At 35.4% G+C, this 8,715-nt stretch overlaps 1 long non-coding RNA gene across 1 annotated transcript in view; it reads left to right on the top strand.

Annotated features, from left to right (window-relative positions):
- The first annotated feature begins 2,417 nt into the window (after positions 1-2,417).
- The window catches only part of LOC136849238 (uncharacterized), a 13,187-nt gene continuing 6,889 nt past the window's right edge, over positions 2,418-8,715 (top strand). The window contains exon 1 of the long non-coding RNA XR_010856277.1: positions 2,418-2,853. This is a non-coding gene — a long non-coding RNA (uncharacterized lncRNA). The remainder of the gene's footprint in view (positions 2,854-8,715) is intronic.

Here is an 8,715-nt window from a genome sequence, read left to right as displayed (position 1 = left end):
TTTGCGGTTTTAGAAAACCTAGTCTTTGTCACAGGTTAAGCCTGGAAGAGGCAGTTATCCTTTTGTTTTGTGATTTTAGAAACCTAGAACTTCCTTGTCAAAGGTTATTTCTGGAGGAGGCAAAGTTAACCTTTTGTTTTGTGATTTTAGAAACTTAGAACATCTTTGTCAAAGGTTATTTCTGGAGGAGGCAAAGTTAACCTTTTGGTTTGTGGCTTTAGAAAACATAGTCTTTATCAAAGGTTAAGCCTGGAAGAGGCAAAGTTAACCTTTTGTTTTATGGTTTAAGAAAATTTAGTCTTTGTCAAAGGTTAAGCCTGGAAGAGGCAGTTATCCTTTTATTTTGTGATTTTAGAAACCTAGAACTTCCTTGTCAAAGGTTATTTCTGGAGGAGGCAAAGTTAACCTTTCGTTTTGTGATTTTAGAAACTTAGAACATCTTTGTCAAAGGTTATTTCTGGAGGAGGCAAAGTTAACCTTTAGGTTTGTGGTTTTAGAAAACCTAGTCTTTGTCAAAGGTTAAGCCTGGAGGAGGCAAAGTTAACCTTGTGTTTTATGGTTTAAGAAAATTTAGTCTTTGTCAAAGGTTAAGCCTGGGAGACACAAAGTTAACCTTTTGTTTTATGGTTTAAGAAAATTTAGTCTTTGTCAAAGATTAAGCCTGGAAGAGGCAGTTATCCTTTTATTTTGTGATTTTAGAAACCTAGATGTTCTTTTTCAAAGGTTATTTCTGGACGAGGCAAAGTTAATCATTTGTTTTTTTTGGTTTTAGAAAACCTAGTCTTTGTCAGAGGTTAAGCCTGGAAGAGGCAGTTATCCTTCTGTTTTGTGACTGTAGAAACCTAGAACTTCTTTTTCAAAGGTTAAGCCTGGAGGAGGCAAAGTTAACCTTTTGTTTTGTGGTTTTAGAAAACCTAGTTTTTGTCAAAGGTTAAGCCTGGAAGAGGCAGTTATCCTTTTGTTTTGTGATTTTAGAAACCTAGAACATCTTTGTCAAATGTTATTTCTGGAGGAGGCAAAGTTAACCTTTTGTTTTGTGGTTTTAGAAAACCTAGTTTTTGTCAAAGGTTAAGCCTGGAAGAGGCAGTTATCCTTTTGTTTTGTGATTTTAGAAACCTAGAACATCTTTGTCAAATGTTATTTCTGGAGGAGGCAAAGTTAACCTTTTGTTTTGTGGTTTTAGAAAACCTAGTCTTTGTCAAAGGTTAAGCCTGGAAGAGGCAAAGTTAACCTTTTGTTTTGTGGTTTTAGAAGACCTAGCTGTCTTTGTCAATGGTTAAGCCTGGAAGAGGCAAAGTTGACTTTTTGTTTTGTGGTTTTAAAAAACTAAGAATGTCTTTGTCAAAGGTTAAGCCTGGAAGAGGAAAAGTTAACTTTTTGTTTTGTGGTTTTAGAAACCTAGAATGTCTTTGTCAAAGAACACAGGTTTCTTGGTGACGTATTTTATTGGGGTAGTGCGTGGGAACTAGCTCCATACCTTTTACCTTTATTGAAGGTAAACATTCATAATGTTGAGAGCTGTTGCAACTTCATGTAGTGTTATGACAATTTTTCGCTTACGGATGGGTTTAATGCAGTTTGGTGCAATTTGGTTTTGCCTGCTCACTACCTAAAGTATGCAGAATCTTGTTTGAAAACAGTAAAGCCCTTAGTCCGCTACTAGTAGCAGGTAGTCTTTTCCTGAACCGAAGAAAGAGCAGTCCTTTAGGCTCTTTGTTTTAAATCCTGGGTTTTAATATTTTGGGGAGCATGAAGGTTACATATATTGCATAGGAGTGGACATTTATATCATAAAGGTATTTATTTTTTGTGACTCGTTTTGTAGGGCTTTTAGACCCTGGCACAGGTGTCCCCTCACACCACTTCTGTTTCATTCTGGCTGAATTGAAGCGGTTTCTCCAAGGCTTCTCTTCACTGCACACATATGAGAGCCTTGCTCCCTGAATGGAATTCAACTTCTGGTGGCAGTAAGATCCAGGAAGGATTTCAGATCAGGTAAGAATGCTTTAGGTTTCATGCAAGAAACCTTTAGCTTGATTGGTTGAGCAGATTTTGTCTAGCTGCACTACCCACTATCCACTTCTCAACGTGGGAATCATCCAACTTTTAACAGTTGTTAAGATTTATCCCAAATATAAATATTCATAAAACTTATTTGGATACAGTACTTATCTGCAAGAGTTAAAATATTTGTTTGAATGCCAACTCGCCTATCAGCACGGGGATATAAGCTAACTTTAACAGTAGGTAAGTATCCAGGTAATAAATTTTATTATGAAAATTTATATACTTGTATTTCCAGAGCTAGGAGATTTCTTTATATTGTGTGCTAGTATTGATGGCAGTGTAAAAAGAAACCTAATGCATGACACAAATTTTGCTTTGATATAGGAACAACATACAAAACACTTGGGTGAGCAGAATTTCAAGTTTGAGAAATTTGGGTATTTTTAATTTTTTCAAAATACATGGCACCTTTTGACAGAATTGAAGTGCAGGGGTAGGGGTTAATTCCCCAGGCTACTAGACTTGCACTGTATTATGCAGTTTTTTTTTTTAATAATAAATAATAGTAGTGGAAATAACAATAATACTTTGCTAATTTTCTTTGGAACTTTTTACCTATATATATGTAATTATTTCATGGATTTTTATGTAGATCTTTCTTTTAAATTTTAATTGTAGGTGGTCAAGAAGAAGGGGCAGCTGACAATAGTGGCAGCATTGGTATGTGTGGATCATCCAGGCTGAAGCAGTTTTTTTCAAAAAGAGAGAGTCCAATTCTTGGTTCAACTGCTGGCTCTCGAAGGTCATCTGTTGATCTTCCACCACACATTAATAATCTACTTAATGGTAGGTTAAAATATACGTGCTGGGAGATTTTTATATAGCACATCTTTTTTGTCTGTAATGTAGTATTGGAGATAATGTAAATGACTACAATATTGTCTTTTAGATGGGGCTTTGGTTTTGTGGTTAGTGGTTCTGTATTAATTGTATAGAAGATATAGTTGATTCAAGAATGCTCTTAACAAAGGAATGGCCTGGCCGTATGGCAATTCTAACATTCAATTTTACTGGAGTTTTGGAAAAATTCAACACTTTTAGTAAACTTAAAGATTTTAAGGTGTCACTGCATTCCATTTACTCTTAAAAGGTTTTCCAATGCATTTTTGGCCTGTCACGTAGGAATCCTAAAATCAGTCTATTAGACACACAGCATGCATTGGTAATGCTTTGAAGAGTTTAAATGAATTTCCAAATAGCTTGAGTAGCTGCATGCATCAGTAACCCTCAGGCAGCTGCTCTCCAAGCATGCATGGGTGGTTGTGTAGGATGGAGCAATAGGCGCATGTGCGGTGGGGTGTTTTGAAGATGAAGCCACTTCCCTGTTCTTCTCCTTTCCCTTTAATCTTCATTTTGGCTACCACCCAAACTGTAACCTCAGTTAACACGAAATATATAATGGTACAAGAATCCAGTAACGATTTTTCCTAACAGAAAAATGTCTCCAAACCAGGTCACAAGTTCATCATTATGTAGCTCTTGAGCAGTGAATATTGTAAGTGCAGTTGCCTTAAATGTGAGAGGCTTCCTGCTGTTTTTCCTGTGTGGTGCCTACTTTAACCTGTAATCATGAATAGCCATAATTCCTTGCAGTGACACTTGGCTTTACTGATTAATTAAATCATGGAAGCCACACACACCCCACTTGAATATACCAAAGCCACACACTCAGTCCCACAAGGTCTCATTCTTCAGTGTACTCCTTGTATACAGACATGCTCTGGGCTTCTCTTCTAGGATTAGCACCTTTTGCAGTCTCTGATGTGCCATTAGATATCATCCATCCATTAACCTTTTACTTATTATTTTTTTAGTGGGGAGGGGGTCAGTGGCATTAGTTCCTGCAAAATGGTTAGTGTTAGTAGTTTTATTTATTTTCAGCAAGTTATTTCCATTGTTTTTATGCATCTGGAGATTGTTGGTTCAGCATTTCATAGTGGAATTTTTTTTCTGTTGGCAGTTATAAAATTTGGTCAGTATTAATTTTCAATAACTATTTGATATACAGTTATTTACTTGTCTGATTCATCATCATTATTATTATTATTATTATTATTATTATTATTATTATTATTATTATTATTATTATTATTATTATTCAGAAGATGAACCCTATTCATATGTGACAAGTCCACAGGGGCCATTGACTTGAAATTCAAGCTTCCAAAGAATGTGTTCATTTGAACGAAGTAACAGAAGGTAATGGGGCATAAAGAAGAGGAGATCAATAATTATAAAAACAGATAAATTAACCCTTAAACGCCTATTGGACGTATCATACGTCGACTAAAATTGTCTGTTGGGTGCCGAGTGGACGTACCATACGTCGACTACAAAAAAATTTCAACCTTCGGTCAACTTTGACTTGACCGAAATGGTCGAAAAACGCAATTGTAAGCTAAAACTCTTACATTCTAGTAATATTCAATCATGTACCTTCATTTTGCAACAAATTGGAAGTCTCTAGCACAATATTTCGATTTATGGTGAATTTTTAAAAAAACTTTTTCTTATGCACGGTGGTAACTCAGCCTAAAAATTTCATAAATTCTTTTGTCATTTTGTCGTAATTTTTGCACTGTTCTATATTAGCTGTTACATAAAGTTTTATATATGAAAATGTGCACAATTTCATGTACAATACAGCAAAATACAACCCATGGTTGTAGCTTTATCAGTTTTGAAATATTTTCATATAAACCACGATAACTGCCAAAATTTCAACCTTCAGTCAACTTTGACTTGACCGAAATGGTCAAAAACGCAATTTTAAGCTAAAACTCTTACAATCTAATAATATTCAATCATTTACCTTCATTTTGCAACCAATTGGAAGTCTCTAGCACAATATTTCGATTTATGGTGAATTTTTGAAAAACTTTTTCTTACGTCCGCCAGAAATTCTTTCGTCACGTTGTCGTAATGTTTGCACTGTTTTATATTAGTCATTACATAAAGTTTTATATATGGAAATGTGCGCAATTTCATGTAGAATACAACAGAAAATAACTCATGGTTGTAGCTTTTATCAGTTTTGAAATATTTTCACATAAATCACGATAACTGCCAAAATTTCAACCTTCGGTCAACTTTAACTCGACCGAAATGGTTGAAAAACGCAATTATAAGCTAAAACTCTTACATTCTAGTAATATTCAATCATTTACCTTCATTTTGCAACAAACGGGAAGTCTCTAGCACAATATTTCGATATATGGTGAATTTTTGAAAAAAAAACTTTTTTTCCTTACGTCTCATAAGACGGTAACTCGGCCGAACATCTCAGAAATTCTTTCGTCATGTTGTCGTAATGTTTGCATCGTTTTACATTAGTCGTTACATAAACTTTTATATATGAAAATGTGCGCAATTTCATGTAGAATACAACAGAAAATAGCTCATGGTTGTAGCTTTTATCAGTTTTGAAATATTTTCACATAAATCACGATAACTGCCAAAATTTCAACCTTCGGTCAACTTTAACTCAACGAAATGGTAAAAAACGCAATTGTAAGCTAAAACTCTTACATTCTTGTAATATTCAATCGTTTAACTTCATTTTGCAATAAATTGGAAGTCTCAAGCACAATATTTCGATGGTGTATGGTGAATTTAAAAAAACATTTTCCTTACGTCAGCGTGTAACTTGGCCGAACATTTCAGAAATTCTTTTCGTCTCGTTGTCGTAATATTTGCACCGCTTTATATTAGTCGTTACATAAAGTTTTATATATGAAAATGTGCACAATTTCATGTACAATACAACAAAAAATAACTCATGGTTGTAGCTTCTATCAGTTTTGAAATATTTACATATAAATCACGATAAATAGAAAAAATTCGACTTTCGGTCAACTTTAACTCGACCAAAATGGTCGAAAACTGCAATTGTAAGCTAAAACACTTAAACAGTCTAGTAATATTCAATCAGTTAGCTTCATTTTTCAACAAACGGGAAGTCTCTAGCACAATATTTTGATTTATGGTGAATTTTTGAAAAAAACATTTTTTTACATCCTGGCGTTATTATTTAATTCATGCATCATTTTGTGATAATATTTTCTCTGTGTTGCTTTGATCGTTTTAAAATTTTTTATATACCAAAATCACCGCAATTTAGTGTACAATACAACTAAAAAAAATTAACTCATTAGCTTGAACCGTTTTGCTTACAGTGCGATTTGTATACAATTATATACGTTTTTTTTTCACTGTCATATATTCCAATATTTATATATGATAATGATATTTTTTTCATTTCTGATGGTTGCTTACTAAACTTCAGGCAATGACAAAAAAATTAGCCAAAAATGAACTCTTATTCTTAAAAACTAAGCGTGCTGTGATTTTTTGAAAAACTTTTTTCCGCTTCTGCGCTAACTCACTAACATACCGGCATACGGGAGACGTTTTTGTAAATAGGGCTTGGGCATTAAAGGGTTAAGAAATTAATAAATAAATAAATAAAAATGTAAGTAAATTATTAAAATACAAGGAGAATTGTATTAAGGTAGTAATGCATTGCATCTTCACTCGAACTTATGAAGTTCCAATTGCATGACATCTTCTGAAAGGCTGTTCCACAGCCCAACGAAGTGAGGAATAAAGGACCCCTAGAACTGAGAAGCTCGACAGCAAAGCACTTTCACTGCATGTTGGTGCCGCTGTTCAGCGAATCTGGTTGCTCTCGTCAGGAAAATGGGATCAGGGATCATTTGTGATTGTGAAAGATCTCTGTTGAAGTGCAACCTATGAAAAATTACAACCGACCATTCATCGATGGTCCAAGTCATAACTGCTAGTATTAGGAAACAGAAACCTACCACCATGAACCAATCTATCTAAAAGAAGCAGACATCGACACTGGAGAGCAGTATTTTAGTATTTTAGTAAAGGCTGGATAAATGACCTAAAACAGGTTGCATTGATTTTATCACTTATAGATATATGAGGCCTTACAATAAATACCTAACATTTGTGTGGCATTTGCAGACAATTTCACTAGATGTTTCTCAAAAGTTAGATGTGAGTCAGAAGTTACAACTAGAATAGTTAAAGCTTCAGACTCATTCAGCAGAGTCCCATCCACCTGAAGGGGAGGATGGCGTGGAAAATCTGTACTAGATCTGATAATCAATAATGTTTTCGTTTTAATGGAGTTCAGCCTCATACCTCACCAACACCACCATTCACTGATCCAGTCCGTATCCCAATTGAGGCTGAGGGCAGCTTCATTTCTTGTAAGTGGAGACTTGACTATATCCACAAGTGTTGAATCATCAGCCTACTGAACAATCTTGTTTTCCAGGCTAACAACAGTATGACTTGTATGTACTCAAGAGCAAGAGTGGACCAAGAACATTACCTTGTGGAACTCCAGTGAAAGTAGGTCTTGGTTCAGTAAAGACCCCATCAAGAGCAACTCACTGCTGCCTACCTGTAGGGAAATCTTGGAAGTAATCCCGAAACATATCCACTCACTCCAAGATTCTGAAGTTTATAAATAAGTACCTTGTGATATTCTAAATCGAAAGTAGCACTAAAATCTCTCTGAATTACTCAGCATTCAAAAGTCTTATCAAGGTTCTCTTGCAAATGGCATGTCAAGTCTAAAACAGCATTGCAGGCACCTAATTGCTTCCTATATGCATACAGGCAGTCCCTGGATTACATTTTGGGTTCCGTTCTTGAAGCACAATGTGAGCTGGAAAACGACATAAGCTGGAACACTGTATTAAAAAATTGCTAAAAATGAGAAATGAAGTGATGAATGGAAAGCCTTACCTTTAATCCTTTGGTTGTCTTGAAAACTTCCCAATTGATTTACCTTGCTTCTGGTGAGGTGTGCATCCATGATCTTGTAGAATTTCTTCCAAAAATGTACAAATATTCTTCCATCGCCGTAAGACTGAAACGACATGACGTAACCTTGGAACATCTGCTGTAACCCAGAACAGATTTTTTGATGAATATATTTGAAATGCACCATAAGCTTTGAACGATGTAAGCTAAGTCCAACGTAACCCAGGGACTGCCTGTATTGACTTATCAGTTAACAGTCCTTTAGATCCCACATACTTATATGGTGGCATAAAAGAAAGTTTTTCAGCAACTTTGGAGAGCACAGGGAGAATAGAAACTTTGCCAGAAACTTTTTTAAAAAACAAAGGGAAGAAACTATCAGGATCTTCTTCCCAGTTGTCAAGATTATCAAGAATTTTCTTAACATCCCTAGAGCAAGATGCAAATTTTGTAAGAATAGGTTCAGGATGACAAGTAACGGAGATGGGCATCCTCAGCTGATTGCTTATCTTCAAAAGCTTGATGGAGCAGTTCAGCCTTTTCCCTCGGGCCAGTAACCAATCTACCATCATCTGTTAGTTGTGGTGGAATGGAAGATGAACCTGACTCAAGGATAGATGATGCCAATTTGGTCCACCCCAGATGAGGCTGAGTAATTCCTTCAAGTTTCCTATTCAAGGAATTATTGTAATTTCTCTCAGCTGTATGGTAAGTTCTATTCGCAGCATGGTAAGACTCAACAAAATTGGTGTAATGTTCATATGAGTGATTTTGTCTCCATGTGTTAAGATTGGTCTGTTTGTCATAGTAAGCTCTTCTACACGTGTCATCAAACCATGGCTGGTC

This window comes from Macrobrachium rosenbergii, chromosome 2 (genome assembly GCF_040412425.1).
Source record: "Macrobrachium rosenbergii isolate ZJJX-2024 chromosome 2, ASM4041242v1, whole genome shotgun sequence".
Classification (NCBI taxonomy): Eukaryota; Metazoa; Arthropoda; class Malacostraca; order Decapoda; family Palaemonidae; genus Macrobrachium; species Macrobrachium rosenbergii.
This window is presented reverse-complemented; position numbering and strand designations above follow the sequence as displayed.